The 16,601-nt window shown below is 40.3% G+C and overlaps 1 long non-coding RNA gene across 1 annotated transcript; it reads left to right on the top strand.

Moving 5' to 3' along the window:
- The first annotated feature begins 659 nt into the window (after positions 1 to 659).
- Positions 660 to 16,401, top strand: LOC115649806. Its single transcript, XR_003999937.1, has 3 exons — positions 660 to 669; positions 1,662 to 1,667; positions 16,184 to 16,401. It is a non-coding gene; the product is annotated as an uncharacterized LOC115649806 (long non-coding RNA).
- The last annotated feature ends 200 nt before the right edge of the window (positions 16,402 to 16,601 follow it).

Raw genomic sequence — 16,601 nt, 5'->3', positions numbered from 1 at the left:
AAGTAGCTAATTTCTTACTTGGAACCAAATCGTGTAGTGCTTACTTAAATAAGATTCCCATTGACTTCAGTGGGGGTTTTGCCCAAATAAAGACAATAGGATTGACTATATATAGGGCCACTGAAGTCATTGGAAAGACTTCTATTGACTTTAAAAGGTTTTGGATCAGGCCCTTAGTCCTCAGTGGTGATGGTGATGTCGGTAGAATCAGTGGCAATGGAATCAGACTTCCAGATTATAGGCCTGATTATGCAAATATATGTGCACATCTGTTTGGCTACTCAGGTGAATGATTTGGCTGTGTGATTTCTGATCCAGCCCTTAGGCTTCAGTAAAAAGGCAAAAGATTCAGAATGCACAGCCACATTGTTAGAGTTACGGAACAAAAGCTTTTAATAAAATATTTAACATCTCCAAAGAATCATAAATGAGCGATTGACTTTAATCTCAGTATTTTTAAGTATACCTTCATTGCAGTTTCAGTAGCACGCAGAAGACCTGTTGGGTTGCGCCACATACAACATGTATGAAAATGTGATCCTTTCCTGAAGAGCGTACAGTTGAATGTGGAGAAGGTGGTAGTGGACCAGCTCAGGACGGTGTTCTGTACACAAGGAGCATCATGACAAGATGTGGAGACACTTCTTGGAAAAGTGGACAATACATGTGGTGAGTCTGCCATTGTTACAGTAATGTAGTGGTGGGCGGGGCTGGTAATATGAAAAGACCCCAGGTGGCTAGTTTAAGACCTCGAAGGAAAAGATGAGGAGTTTGAATGGGACTTATTCCTACTGCAGCTCTCCTGAACCTGAGATAAGTCTGAATTTTGGGAGTTGTAGGACTAGATCCCTGCTCCTTTCTCTGTATGCATACGTGTGATTTATCTAGTCATTTTGTGTGTTGTCCACAGCACATGCAGTCACTAGGCTGTTTGTTTGTTTTTTGTATCCTCCAAGATCATCTCTTTTCTTCACTATGACCTGCACTGTTCATTAGAAATTTTTAATAAAATGTTTTAAAAGTGAGGCAGGTGGGCAGCTGTGAAGTGCAAAGGGCTCTAGCAGTTGCATTGCTCTAGCCTCGCTTTCTCTCCAAATACATAAGTTCCTTCACTTTCTGAATGCAGTCGGTCTAGAGACACAACCCATCACAGGCTGTTTGTTTGTAGCATGATTTTTATCTAGGTCAAATGCACTGAAGTTGAGTAATTCACAAATTTTAGATTTTATCAGCTGGTCATCTGTTCATTCATAGAATTCTCTAAACTTGATCCAGTGTGTATATGCATCTGTGCTGCATGTTACAATTGATAAAAACAAACTCGACATTTAGGTCATGCAAAAGCACCTAAAAATATTAGACAGTCGTGTCTTTTTATTAATATTTGTTTTTGTGAGACCTGGAAAGTTGTTGTGTCAGAACCAAAGGTCCAATAAAATATTCATTATAGGAAAAAAAAAGTAAGAGCTATTAGTGGCAAAATTGCTGAAAAGATTCTTTAACCTCTTAACTGAGGGAGAGCGTATAGTGGCTCGGGTGTTAGCAGTGGCAGATTAGCCACTAGGCTTATGGGGCCCATGCCCAGGGGCCCCAGCCAACTGAGGTGCCAAGAACCCTGGGCAGAGAGAGCCCTGTGCCCTGACCCCGCTCCTGGGCAGTAGCACTGGGTGGGGTGGCTATGGCACCAGGGGAAGCCCCCTGTGTCCCCAACCCTGCTCCCGCACTTACATTTTACCTCACTTAAAAACTACTTGCTTACTAAATCAGATCTAAAAATATAATGTCTCAGCATATTACTGAAAAATTGCTTGCTTTCTCATTTTTACTATATAACTATACAATAAATCAATTGGAATATAAATATTGTACTTACATTTCAGTGTCTAATATACAGAGCAATATCAGTCATTATCTGTATGAAATTGTAGTTTGTACTGACTTGCTAGTGCTTTTTATGTAGCTTGTTGTAAAACTAGGCAAATATCTAGATGAGTCAGAAGACCTCTGTGTACCCCAAGGGGTATGCGTACCACTGGTTGAAAACGAGTCATCTAAACCATCCAAGACAAATGACTATTCAGCCTCCTTTTGAAAACCTCCAGTGAAGGAGCTTCCATGACCTCCTGAGGCAGTCTGTTCCTGACTGTAAGAACAGTAGGACAATGAAAGCTTTTTCCTGAGATTTAATGTAAATCTGCTATGTTGCAGTTTGAATCTATTGCCTTTTGTCCTGCGCTCTGTGGCAAGAGAGAACCATTTTTTTTATGGCAGCCTTTCAAGTATTTGAAGACCCTATCATGTCCACCCTCTTTTCCAAACTAAACATACCCAGTTCTTTTAGCCTTTGCTCATATGGCATGTTTTCCATCCCTTTGATCATCTTTATCACTTGCCTCTGGATCCTTTTCCAGTTTCTCTCCATCCATTTTATACATTGGTGACCAGAATTGGACACAGTACTCCAGGTGAGGCCTAACCAGCTCCGAGTAGCGTGGTACTATCACCTCCTGTGACTTGCATGCTATGCCTCTGTTAACGCCACTTAAAATTGCATTTGCTTTTTTTTTTCTTGCAACTGCATTGCATTGTTGACTCATGCTGAGGTTATGATAAACCACAACTCCCAGATCCTACTCAACAGTGCTGCTGTTAAGACAGTTATCCACCATTCTGTATTTGTGCATTTGGTTTTTCTTCCCGTAGTGCAGCACCTTACATTTGTCTTTGTTGAATTTCATTTTGTTGTCTATAGCCCAGTTCTCCAATTTATCAAGATCCCTTTGAATTTTAGTTCTATCATCTGAAGTGTTGGCAAACCTTGTGTCATCTGCAAATTTGATCCATATGCTCTCAATTCCTACATCAAGGTCATTAATAAAGCTGTTAAATAACACTGGACCCAGAACAAATCCCCATGGAACCCCGCTTGAGACCTCACTCCAATCTGATCATTCAATAGTTATTCTTTGTTTGTGTTGTTTAACCAGTATGTATCCACTTAATGATAGTTCTGAGCCTGTGTTTCTCCACTTATGAGAATGTCATGTGGGACTATGTCAAAAGCCTTGCTACAGTCCAGATATAATGTTCACCACATTCCCCCATCCACCAAACCAGTTTATTCAATTCAGTGAAGCTTTATTCACATGTCAAGCTAGATAAGTATCCCCCCAAGAATCTGTCAGAGGTAGATAAAATCCATCCGGGATGGCACATTGTGTTTATTGTCCATTCCAGACAGTTTTTCTTTATTGTTTTTTGATGAAAATTTTGTTAGGGCTGTCAATCACTGTTAACATGCAATTAACTCAAAAAAATTAATTGTGATTATTCGCAGTTTTAATCGTACTGTTAAATAATAGAATATCAGTTGAAATTTTATTTATTTTTGGATTTTTTCTACATTTTCTAATATATTGATTTAAATTATGTTCTGTGTTGTAAAGTGTACAGTGCTCACTTTATATTACTTTTGATTACAAACATTTGCATTGTAAAAATGACAGACAAAAGAAACAGTATTTTTCAATTCAACTCATACAAGTACTGTGGTGCAATCTCTTATCATGAAAGTGCAACTTATAAATGTAGATTTTGTTTTGTTTTTGAGTGCAGTTATGTAACAAAAAATGTAAAACTTTAGAGCCTACAAGTCCACTCAGTCCTATTTCTTGTTCAGCTAATAGCTAAGAGACAAGTTTGTTCACATTTATGGAAGATAATGCTGCCTGCTTCTTATTTACAATGTCACCAGAAAGTGAGAAAAGGCGTTCGCATGGCACTTTTGTAGCCATCATTACAAGGTATTTATGTGCCAGATATGCTGAACATTCATCTGCTTCTTCGTGCTTTGGCCACCATTCCAGAGGACATGCTTCCATGCTGACGATGCTTTAAAAAGATTTGTGACTGAACTCCTTGGAGGAGAATTGTATGTCTCCTGCTCCATTGTTTTGCCCACATTCTGCCATATATATTTGTATTATGATAGTCTAGGATGACGACCCAGCATATGTTTGATTTAAGAACACTTTCACTGCAGATTTGACAAAACTCAAATAAGGTACCAATGTGAGATTTCTAAAGATAGCTGCAGCACTCAACCCAAGGTTTAAGAATCTGAAGTGCCTTCCAAAATCTGAGAGGGATGAGATATGGAGCATACTTTCAAAAAGTCTTAAAAGAGCAACACTCTGATGCAGAAACTACAGACCCCAAAGCACCAAAAAAGGAAATCAACCTTCGGTTGGTGACATCTGACTCAGATGATGAAAGTGAACATGCGTCAGTCTGCACTGCTTTGGATCATTATTGAGCAGAATCTGTCATTAGCCTGGATGCATGTTCTCTGGAACGGTGGTTGAAACATGAAGGGACATATGAATCTTTAGCGCATCTGGCACGTAAATATATTGCAATGCTCGCTACGATAATGCCATGCAAACACCTGTTCTCACTTTCAAGTGACATTATAGATCAGAGGTGAGCAGTATTATCTCCTGCAAATGTAAAAAAAAAAACTTGTTTTGTCTGAGTGATTGGCTGAACAAAAATTAGAACTGAGTGGATTTAGGCACTAAAGTTTTTTACACTGTTTTTGAGTGCAGTTATTTTTTGTACATAATTCTACAATTGTAAGTTCTACTTTCATGATAAAGAGATTTCATACAGTATTTGTATTAGGTCAACTGGAAAATACTATTTCTTTTGTTTTTTACAGTGCAAATATTTGTAATCAGAAGAAATATAAACTGAGCACTGTACACTTTGTAGTCTATGTTGTAAGTGAAATCAATAAAATTGAAAATGTAGAAAACATCCAAAAATATTTAAATAAATGGTATTGTATTTAATCTTTAATTTTTTTAAATCACTTGACAGCCCTATTTTTTTTTTTTTTGGTCCTGATTCATGATGGTCTGTGGGGGCAGTATGATAGAAAGTGCTTGTCTGTCTCAGACACTGATTGCACACTCCCCCTTGGGTTTGGACAGTGCTTTATATAACTCCATCTCATATCCAACACATTCCTGATTGTCATTTTCCTACTCATGTATCATGCTAGCAAGCTCTGGAAATTAAGTCATGCCATTAAATTCTTTTATTTTCAGGAACATCCTTCTTCCAAAATGCATAAAATGTGGTCAAGTCAAATAGCCTTCCCTAGGCTCATCTTTCCTCCCGATAAACTTCCAGATAATTTCAATGGTGAATCTGGTCATTTATATTGACCTTTTTAATAGATAAACGATACCTGCAGCTGTAGGCAATGTATTTTCAAGGAGAAGTAAGCAATCCAGCTCATATTTAGAATGTCAATTGGCTTTAAGGTCATTGCAGCTTGTGCACTCATCTGTGAAGAAGTATCATAGCTGACCTTTTGCAGGAAAAAGTTTGAAGGGGAAATTCCAAGTAACAGGGATGATAAAGACTTATTCCTATTGGCACCTATGTTGCTGATATCACGTACCAGTCACTACCTGTGAAAGCAGGCCATGATAGGCTTTTTCCTTGACTCGCTGGCTATTTTACTAAATTTAGGAGATGGAGATTCTTATAATTACAAAACGCTAATACTCAGCCCTTTCATATTGCACTATCCCAGATGCTCACATACTATGGTGATGGGCATGGGATTTTGAATACATTAGAACTGTGACAGTAGTGAAAATGCTGTGCAATATCATTATAAACACTGTGACCTAATCGGTAATGGGAAGTTATAGTACATTGGGTTATAAGACTTTCCTGAATGAATGCATTGATCTAGCTTCATAGGGGACTGTGGGAAGAACAAATAGGAAGAAAATGGCCCCAGATGAGGACTCTCTAGCTTTATCCATGTTTTTTTTTTCAAGTGTGCGCCATCAGCTTTGAAGATCTTACATACTGTCTCCAAAAAGTGCAAGCCTTGTTCTGCCAATGCTCATGACCACCCACCCCTTACAATAGTCTTTTGACACCCCCCCCCATCCCCACTCCCCTTTGGAGCAGGACTCCTTGTTTCAGAAATGCTGTGAAGGAAATCACCCATTTTTCATGAGCCGGTCACAGCATAAATAGCAAATTTTGCAGATGTTATGTCATGACCAACCTGCTGTTCACTGACTCGCCATCCCTCTGCCTAGGAGACTTGGGACCATATTGACAAAGGTATCTATGTGCCTTTTGGATCCCTGCTCTGACTGACTGAAAGCAGATGTCCCGCTTCTGAGGTGAATGCCCTGTCCTCCAGGCTGTTGGCTATAGTGGGGCAAGGAGGGTATTCAGTCTCTGTCTTCTGTCTGTGGGTGTCTGTCTATTCTATTCATGAGCAAAAGCTGACCTGGCATTAGGAATCTTATTCCAAGAGAGGGTTCACAGCTAAGAATCCTGAGTCGTGAGAGGCACTCGATCAGGCAACTGGTACCCAGTTCAATGGAAGTTAAGTACCTAAGAGCCTTTGTGAATCTAGGTCCTAAGTCCTGCCACTTTCCACTTTATTTCACTCATGGCTGCTCAGTTTTATGATGTCAGCGAATCCCTTTCTTAGGCACCTAACTCTCCTTTTGCGTGAGGACCATGGCTGCCTAATTCAGAGCAGAGATTTTCACTAGGCAGCCGGGTGCCTAGGAGTTAAGCATCACACACTGAGTGTTGGAATGTCTAAGCCCCTTTGTGTATCCAGTCTTTTGGGTGCCAGGTATCCTGCCATAATCCTGGTTAAAAACCCCCTGCTGTCTTCTCCAGTTTCTCTTGTCCCCCCCGATAGTACTTTTGATGCCATGTAACTTTTTTTCATTTATTTGCCTGTTCTGTAGGTATATTCTGTAAGCAGATGCTATACACATAAGGAATGATTCAGTTGGAGAGTCAGGCCCTAAGCAAATTTTACTGCTGAAGTGCCACAGCTTCCAAAAAGAACTGCATAACAATAGGCAATTTTGTCTTGGAAAAATGATGATATGTTCAGATAAATGGAATTTGTAAGATTTATAGGCCTGATTTGCCACCACTTCACACCTTGTATAGTACCTTACAGTTGCAAAAAGTGAGTGCAAAGTAGATGTGATGCTCTGTCAAATTAGAATGCTAACATTTCACATCCACCTTGCACAGGTGTAAATAACTACACAGTGTGGAAAGCAACAGGCTCTGTATGGAATTGCACCATCTGTGGAACGCAAGTGATGTTATGCTCCTTATGCGTAATGGTAAGAGAGAAGCTGTAGCAAGAGCAAAAATGCTTTAGAGGTAATTCTGTGTTGTAGTCTAGCTAGAATTGTTAATGTTCACACACTCTGTATCCATTCAGCATGATCCATTTGGGAAGTGGCTTGGGGAAGTTTGAGGCCAGATTGCGCCCTCCCATTGTAACACTCAGCACCAGAGGTAGTCAATAGGTAGCCCATGAGCCAAATCTGGACCATCAGATGTTTTCGAAGGACCCCACAATTGTTTGATTTACTTATCATTTTTTATTTTTTTCCCCTGGAGTCTGGACCTTGACCAAGAAATTTGGATCATGAAAAAATTGACTACCCCTGCTTTAGACTAAGGAAGAAATCTCTGAAAGAATCCGCCTTGCAGAATCCCTCCTGAATTGCTCCACCAGATGACACCTTTATGAACAGGCTGCTCTTCTGCCCCCTCAAACTTTCAAGAATCTCCTAGGATCTGTTTGGATTCTTTGAGTTGTCTGGGTGGAGGTCCTGTGCTTTCGCATTGGCTGTGGTGCTGCAGGTGCCTCCACTGTTCTCGCAAGAGCTGTGCTAGGATGGCTCCCTTGCCTGTGGCTGTCCCTAAAGTGCCCCATCCCAACTCAAGGATGGGATCCAAAAAAGGAATGCACAGAAGAGGTAAATATAGCCTTTGGTCCAGTCCCACTTCACCTTTTCCCTGCCTCCCCTCAATGAAGATCCTGTGTACCCATCTGAACAGAACAATCTTGGTCAGTTTATACTTCAGCCCTGGATCATGGAGCACATTACTCCAACACAACATGGGAGACGTGACCTGGCCAGGGAGCCTGGCCTATATAGGAGAATGGGAGCATACCTGAAATACAACTTCCTGAAGACACTGAGGCAGCACTTCTGAGTCAGTTTGGTTTTCAGTATTCAAATTTTTGCTGGAAAAATTGTAATTTTCTGTGGAATGAAAGTCCATTTTTTTAAGCCATAAAGCATTCTTTGAGGGAGAGCTCCATGGCTCTGGAGCATCTGGAACCCCAGTGGATCAGCAATCATTGAGGGGAATGTATACTAGGTAGATTACCATTACTATAACAGGTGATGGCAAAGATCCTGACAGCAAGTATGGATTTATTGTAAGTAAGCCACTGTAATAGTTTTGTTTTTAAGAGTTGCTGTTACTTACAGCAGCATGGTATTTAATCTATCTTGTGTATTTCAACCAAAGTGTTTACGCATCTATTCTTAGATTTATGGGATATGTCCTTCATACATTCTTTGCTGCTCAGAATCATCAAAAGTATAGCAAAACCCACTGAAGAACCCACAGGCTTGTACTCTTTCATACCAACAGGGAAAGCAAAATCCAGAGTCTGAGCGCTCCACTGAGAATGACCCGCATTGAGTTTCAAGCATGCAACTAAAGGGGCTTTGAGCAGCAGTGTCCAGCTGATCTAAGCTGTTGGAATGGTGTATAGACAAAATGTTTAGAGCAGTGCATCTCAAACTTTTTTTTTGTGGACCACTTGAAAATTGCTGAGAGTCTCAGCAGACCACTTAATGATCTTCCCAAATGTTAGCTAACTATTGTAAAGTGCTTTGGATAAAAGTGCTATATTAAAAAAAGTATTTGTAAAACTTTTTTGTTCTACAAATAAAAGCACACAACTCGTATTTTAATATCAGTAATCTTACCTTTCTAATGTGATGGATGTGCCCTCTCTCCCCTGCCACGGCAGCCCCCAAGCTAGTGCTGGGAAGGAGGGCCATATCTCCCAGACAGCTGCAGCCCTGGAGCTGGGGAAAGTTGCCTCTTTCTCTGGCTGCCGCAGCCCTGCTCGTCCCAAATTTCCTCCACTTCTTCTTCTCACCCCACTTCTCCCTCCCACCTACCCCCTATTTCCTCCAAGGCCACCACCTCACCTTACATGTGCATCTTCTCCAGGGTCCAGGTATCTAATTAATGGAGCCATGCCTGCGCGGCTCCACTAATTAGGTGGGTGGCCCTTCATTCCCTCATGTACGGCCACCAAGGCACACATCTTAGAGGGAACTATCCACAGACCACCTGAATGGAGCTTGCGGACCACTGGTGGTTCACGGACCACAGTTTGGGAACCTCTGGTCTAGAGGGTTTGTAGAATATAAATGCATACTTTATATAAATACCTGTGTTGTGATTGGAATTAGTATTTGTCAACCCTCAGAGGTCCAATTTGATTCAGAAACGCTCCCAAAAGGTCAGATACCAATTTGGACTATATGGGTACATCTTGACAGAAAATTGTCAACATTTCTGGTATTTCTTGTTTCTGGCTGGGCAGAAAGTGCTACAAAAATATCTTAAGCTTGGTATTTCAGCATATTTGCTTCCACCCAGAAGCAGGAAGAAAAGGTAACAATGTTTCTAAGCAGCAAAAATGTTTAAGTAACTGACCTGTGTGTTGGAGCATCTTACAGTCTTTAACACATTTATCCTCGCCACATCTCTGGGTGGCAGGGAAGTACTTTCCTTCTCCATTTTATGGGTGGGGTACTGAGAGATTAAGGGACTTGCACAAGGTCATATAGGCAGCCAGTAACAGGGAATTGAACCTAAGTCTTGTGTCCTAAACAAGCACCCAAACCACTGGGCCATTCTTCTCTATTTTGCCTCTACTTAGTGGGAAGATTCCACCAGGAGGTAAACTATCCTTCTGATCAGACAATCAGGATTTCCCTGTGTTCTGCATTAGATGAGACCCTTATCTTAGAATCATAGAATTGGAAGGGACCTTGAGAGGTCATCTAGTCCAGTCCCTTGCACTCAAGGCAGGACTAAGTATTATCTAGACCATCTTGCATGAGATGGGACCTTCTTTGCAAAATTAAAGGCCTGATCCTGTGAGGAGCTGAGCACCTCTGGCAATGTACTCAGTGCCCTCAACTCCTATTGACTTCTTCGGAGCTGAAGTATCTGAGTGTGCCACCGCATAGGCCCTTAAGGCTATTGGAGAAAACTGGGGAATCCTAGACTGGCTGGTGAGTTTCCTATGACAACTTGCTTTAATGGGATGGAACGTGATGATCAGAATTTCTTTAGTTCTTCAGGCAAAAGTTCTTCTTTGGGGTTAAATATAGAAAAATGTAAATATAATTGCCATCTTGCTCCTTGAGTGAGAAAAGTAAGGGTCAGATGGCTGGAGCTCTTTGATGCATATGCAGTGAGTTTTCAAACGTCGAGGTGGGGGAATGAAAAGACAATCATTTCACAATCAGACAAGCTGCACAGGTTACAAATCTTTGCCAGAGGATTTCCTAATACTTACCAGATAATATCTCTCTAAGCTGCTGCAGAACACTGGGGGTTGTGGGGCATTTGTTCGGGAGATAATCCGTAGTGTTCGTAATGCATTTTGTTGCATATATGGTGTACTCTCCTGTTGTGTGATGTAATGTAACATGGCATGTGGTGTTATAAATAGAACTAGAGATCTTGAAAAAACCAGCCTGGCAGGCAGGCTCACTGTCACTCTCTCTTTTTGAAATACTTTCTGAGCTCTCACTACGCTAACTTTTTTTTGCCAACAGGCACCCTCCCTTCTCCCACCCTGCAGTTCAGGTTTCTGTGAATCTGTCGGACTGGAATGGTTTGCTCCCAAGTTTTCTCTCCTTGTCAACTGCACAGCAGAGGCACTAAGACTTCAGGGGACCAGGTTCCTGCTACAATCACACTCTTTCTCTATGCATTTGTCTATCCATTTCTAATACACTCCTTGCCAGGGGCAAGATCCTAATCTTAGTACCCTGGTATAATTACACTGAAGTCCATGGAATTAATCTACTTGTACAATAGCATAACTGAGATCAGAATCTGGCCATATCTTCTCCCTAACGTTTCTTTCCCTCTTCTCCTCCCTTTTAGCATTGCACTTAAGTCTTTATGATCCCAAGCACAATGGCCCTTTTTTATTGGTTCAATGAAAAGGGACACCCAGAAGAGAATGATCTATGGTACCCTTTGTGCTGTGGCCTACAATGTCCTTCTGAAAAAAAGTCCCTGGGGTATTCAGCAACCACACTTGATTAAGAGCCTGGTCTTGAGTTTCCTGGTGCTTCTAGAATTGCTCCAGGGCACTGTTTCAGTATTGACTGAGAAGAAATACTGAATTACTAGCATCAATTTCAGAGCCACCTGGGTTTTCCGTAGAGGTCTCCTATCCAGCTACTAACCAACACTCTCTTAACTTGAGAGTTTTCAGAGACTCAAACTTATAGACTTTAAGGTCTGAAGGGACTATCATGATCATCTAGTCTGACTTCCTGTACATTGCAGGCCACAGAAACTCACCCACCCATCCTGTAATAAACCCATAACATCTGGCTGAGCTACTGAAGTCCTCAAATCATGATTTAAAGACTTCAAGTTGCAGAGAATCCACCATTTACACTAGTTTAAACCTGCAAGTGACCCGTGCCTCGTGCTACAGAGGAAGGAGAGTTGATAAGATCATATCCCAAGTGATATGGCTGCCTAATTGTAGCCTACTACCCAATAGTTACCAGGCTAGAAAACATCAGACATACAAACTGATCTAATGTGCAACTATTTTTAGACTTGTTAGTATTTGTACTTCATTATAGAGTCCTAGTGCAGGAGATATAGGCATATCTAGAGGGTTGTTTTTCATTAGGAGCATGTAGTTTTGCCTTCACTTCTCCTATAAAATATGGACTGTAAAGCATTAGGATCAGTTTCTGAAATAGAGGGCAGTTAAACCAGAATAAATGAACTGCATTAATGTTTCAATATGAGACTCCTTATGTTTCCCACGAGTGCATCCCACAGATTTTTAAGGAAATTGTAAATATGAATGATTGATAAATCATTGCACAGTGCATTTTCCTCTGGCAGTGAATAATAAGCTGTTCCTATGGTTTCTGAACTAAAATACTTAAAAACACACAGAACCAAGACACAGTAGCTGGGAGAGTATGTTAAGGATGTAGAGTGCCTGAAGAATGTGATGCAATATGGACAGGTGTCTGACACAGGGGTGATAAGGTGCAAGTTAGGTTTGGTGGTTTTTCTGCCTCTTTGAAAGGTCCATTACAGAGTTCCTTTCCCATCCATTGGTTTATGTTTGTCACAACTTTATTTGTGAAATCGTCTCCTCTCTGGCCCAGGTGACTCCAGTTGACCTCAGTGGGCATTGGATAAGGCCCTTAATAACTTAAGAGCACAATACCTTCCCCTCGCCCCAAAATGCTAAAACTCCTTATATCCTCTTCACTGCAAACTGAGTGTCAAAAACAAGAGTATTATGGCAGTTTATTAGTGTAAGATTTACACTGCTCTCTCTCTCTCTCTCTCTCCTCCCTGCCCCCAAATCCTAAGGATTTCTGATACAGTGATAAAGTCCTTAAAAGAATTGAGCTGTCTGATAATGTTCATTGTCCTTTGGTTGCATTGCACATTAGAGCCATCATCTCCTAACGCTGAAAAAATACTCAGGCATTCATTTTTGAAGGATGTATCTTTCTTTTTAAAGGTTGGATCAGCCTCCCTGCAGTTCCTGAAATGTTAAAAAAACCAAACAGAATGCAACTAGCAGTTAATCAGGCTGTTTACAGACTTCCCACTGATCGATCCCCTACACATGAAATCATTAACCAGAGAGAATGTTAGCACATGAATGCTGCACTGATGTGCAGCTCCACACATTGTGTTTGGCTCAGTAGCCTAGAAAAAATAAAACAGATTCAGCCTAAAGCAACATAACTCTTATTAAATCTCGCAACTGATGCTTCTGTCTATAGCATTGGACATAAACATGCTCTTAATTTCTATCTTCACATGCCATCTTGAAAAGGGAACATTTTACTGGAGTAAATTTTTAATAACTTTTTTTTACTTTTCCTCTCCTTTTATTCAGCTACACTCAAAAAACGTCTTCAGTTAAATCTCATCTGCTATGATGTTACCCTGCTCCCAGTTTGGGGGGTCAAATGTACCCATCTGGATGCACTGTATTTAATGTTCTTCTCCTTTTATTTTATAGATATTCTTTGCATTAGGACTCCCTTTATCTCTTGGATTTATTCTCTTCCAGTTTCAGGGATTTATTTGTATCTGCTTTATGGAAGAATAGTCAAAGTAATGAGTCTTTCCTCATTCGGCTTTCTTCCTCTGGTTACAAATATTTGTTCCTCCTCACCTGGAACTAGGGTATACGACATTTCAATGCAGGATCAACAAGGCTAGACTCTGGCAACTGTATTTAGATGCATATGACAGCCATGTATTATACCTCCTAATACTACCCAGTCTGATGTTTCGGGGAAGTGCTGCATGGTGCAGCATAGCAGGCATAGATTTAGTAAGCATTTCAGCGTTCCAGATTCCCAAGCCAGTGGAGTTCATGTACGTTATGAAAAGTAGTACACTGCAGCTAGAGCACAGACCAGAAATGACCTTCTCAGTGCATGAGCTCATCCTCTTGGCCAGATGGTACTAGGGAGGGATTGCAAGTGCTTTGGAGGATAGGATTAAAATTCAAAATGATTTGGACAAAATGGAGAAATGATCGGAAGTAAAGAGGATGAAATTCAATAAGGACATATGCGAAGTACTCCATTTAAGAAGAAACGATCAGTTGCACACATACAAAATGGGAAATGACTGCCTAGGAAGGAGAGCTGGGGTCATGGTGGATCACCAGCTAAATATGAGTCAACAGTGTAACTGTTCTTCTCTCCTCCTCCCCTCCTCCAAAAAAAAAAAAAAAAAAGGCAAACATTCTGGGATGTATTAGCAGGAAAGTTGTAAGCAAGACACAAGATGTAATTCTTTCACTCTACTCTGAGCTGATAAGGCCTCAACTGGAGTATTGTCCATTACTGGACACCACATTTCAGGAAAGATGTGGACAAATTTAAGACAGTCCAGAGAAAAGCAACAAAAAGGTCTTGAAAGCATGACCTATGAGAGAAAATTGAAAAAAATTTTGTCTGGAGGAGAGAAGACTGAGAGGAGACATAACAGTTTTCAAGTACAGAAAATGTTACAAGCAAGAAAGAGAAATTGTTCTCATTAACCTTCGAGGATAGGACAAGAAGCAATGGGCCTAAACTGTGGCAAGGGTGCTTTAGGTTGGACATTAGGAAAATCTTTCTAATTTTCAGGGTAGTTAAGCATTGGAACAAATTTGCCTAGGGAGGTTTTGGAATCTCCATCGTTAGTGGTTTTAAGAACAGGTTAGACAACATCTATCAGGAATGCTCTAGCTATTATGTAGTCCTGCCATGAGTGCAGGGGAATGGACTAGATGACCTCTCGAGGTCCCTTCCAGTCCTATGATTCTATGATTCACATTGTTTTCGCCCTCCCATGGCTGGAGGATTAAAGCAGTTGTGGTTGTTTACTGGCACTGGAGGAGGGACAGAAGAAGTTTAAGTGGGGGTGGAGGGTGGGCAGGCATTGATGGATCTCAGAATCTTTAGTGCTCTATGAAATTGCCATCAAAATACAGGCCAAATGAAAGGCTTGATTCGGCAAGGTATTGAAGTTAATCGGATTGATCATATGATTAAAGTAAAGCATGTGCTTAAAAACCTCCCTGAATCTAGGCCTAATTCCTAGTGTTACTCCATGGATTTTTGTAGCACTATTCAGGGATGATTTTGCCCATTGCCTTATTAATGGAACATATTATAAATAGAACAATAGTAGATTTGGCTGGCGGGTAAGCATGAACTAGAACCCCCTTAACTTCCCTAATCATCTTTGATTAGCCCAGTGACAGTGAGGGAGACCTGAAGGTCAAGTTTCTGATAGGTTACTAACACCACTACAGCACATGCAGAGATTCTTATTGCACCAGGAGTAGTCTCTGAATCAGTCAGCTACACATTATAAATTAGTAAAATATTGTTGTAAATTAATAAAAAATGAAGTAGTGTAATATTTAATCTGCTCTGTCATTTTTTATTAAAAACTAGGGCTGTCAATGAATCACAGTTAACGCATGTGATTAACTCAAAATTAATAGCAATTTAATACATTAATTGTGATTAATCGCACTGTTAACCAATAGAATACCAATTGAAATTAATTAAATCTCTTTGGATGTTTTCCTACACTTTCCTGTATATGGATTTCAATTGCAGCACAGAACAGAAAGTGTACAGTGCTCACTTTATATTATTTTTATTACAAATCTTTGCACTGTAAAAATGATAAAGAAAAAGCATTTTCAGTTCGCCTCCTACAAGTACCATAACACAATTTCTTCATTGTGAAAGTGCAACTTACAAATGTAGGGTTTTTTTGTTACATAACTGCATTCACAAACAAAACAATATAAAACCTTAGAGCCTGTAAGTCCACTCAGTCCTACTTCTTGTTCAGCCAATTGTTAAGACAAACAAGATTGTTTATATTTGCAGGAGCTAATGATGCCCACTTCTCACTTTCAGGTGACATTGTAAATAAGAACAGGCATTTGCAGGGCACTTTTGTAGCTGGCATTATAAGGTATTTACATGCCAGATATGCTAAACATTTGTATGCCCCTTCATGATTCAGCCACCATTCCAGAGGACCTGCTTCCATGCTGATAATGCTCTTTTTTTAAGCGTTAATTAAATTTGTGACTGAACTCTTTGGGGGAGAATTGTATGTCTCCTGCTCTGTTTTAATTGCATTCTGCCATATATTTCATATTATAGCAGTCTTGGATGATAACCCAGTACATGTTGTTTGTTTTAAGAACACTTTCACTGCAGATCTGACAAAACACAATGAAGGTTCCAATGTGAGATTTTTAAAGATAGTTACAGCACTTGACTCAAGGTTTAAGAATCTGAAGTGCCTTCCAAAATGTGAGAGAGATGAGATGTGGAGCACGCTTTCAGAAGTCTTAAAGGAGCAACACTCTGATGTAGAAACTATAGAACTGAACCACCAAAAAGGAAAATCAGCCTTCTGCTGGTGGCGTCTGACTCAGATGATGAAAGTGAACATGCGTCAGGCTGCACTGCTTTGGATCGTTATCGAGCAGAACCCATGATTGGCATGGACACATCCTCTGGAAGGGTGGTTGTAGCATGAAGGGACATGTGAATCTTTAGTGCATCTGGCACGTAAATATCTCGCAATGCCAGTTACAACAGTGTCAAGTAAATGCCTGTTCTCACTTTCAGGTGAGATTGTAAACAAGAAGTGGGCAGCATTATCTCCTGCAAATGTAAACAATCTTGTTTCTCTTAGCTATTAGCTGAACAAGAAGTAGGACTGAGTGGACTTGTAGGCTCTAAAGTTTTACATTGTTTTGTTTTTGAGTGCAGTTATTTTTTGTACATAATTCTACATTTGTAAGTTTAACTTTCATGATAAGAGAATGCACTATAGAACTTGTATGAGAACTTGTGATTTGAAAAATACGATTT

Source organism: Gopherus evgoodei, chromosome 4, assembly GCF_007399415.2.
Source record: "Gopherus evgoodei ecotype Sinaloan lineage chromosome 4, rGopEvg1_v1.p, whole genome shotgun sequence".
NCBI classification, from domain to species: Eukaryota; Metazoa; Chordata; order Testudines; family Testudinidae; genus Gopherus; species Gopherus evgoodei.
The sequence above is the reverse complement of the archived record's forward strand: the minus strand, read 5'-3'. Positions and strand labels throughout refer to the sequence as shown.